Source organism: Bos taurus, chromosome 23 (genome assembly GCF_002263795.3).
Source record: "Bos taurus isolate L1 Dominette 01449 registration number 42190680 breed Hereford chromosome 23, ARS-UCD2.0, whole genome shotgun sequence".
Lineage (NCBI taxonomy): Eukaryota > Metazoa > Chordata > Mammalia > Artiodactyla > Bovidae > Bos > Bos taurus.
This window is the reverse complement of record NC_037350.1, coordinates 9298624-9298868: the sequence shown is the minus strand read 5'-3', so window position 1 is coordinate 9298868 and position 245 is coordinate 9298624.

The following is a 245-nucleotide window of genomic DNA, read 5'->3' as shown; positions in this document are numbered from 1 at the left end:
CTCATGTGCCAAACACTTAATCCTCAGAACAACCCTATAAGGGAAGCCCTATTATTTTCCCTATTTTATCAACATGGGAACCGAAGCACAGGGAAGTGAATAACTTGACCAAAGTCGCCCAGTTGGTAAGTGGCAGAGTGGACTTTCCTAGCCACTGTATTATACTGTATTCTTTCTGGGATCTATAACTGGACTTAAGAAGAGAGAAAATGGTAGGAGAGATAGACAACAAACCTGCTGCATAA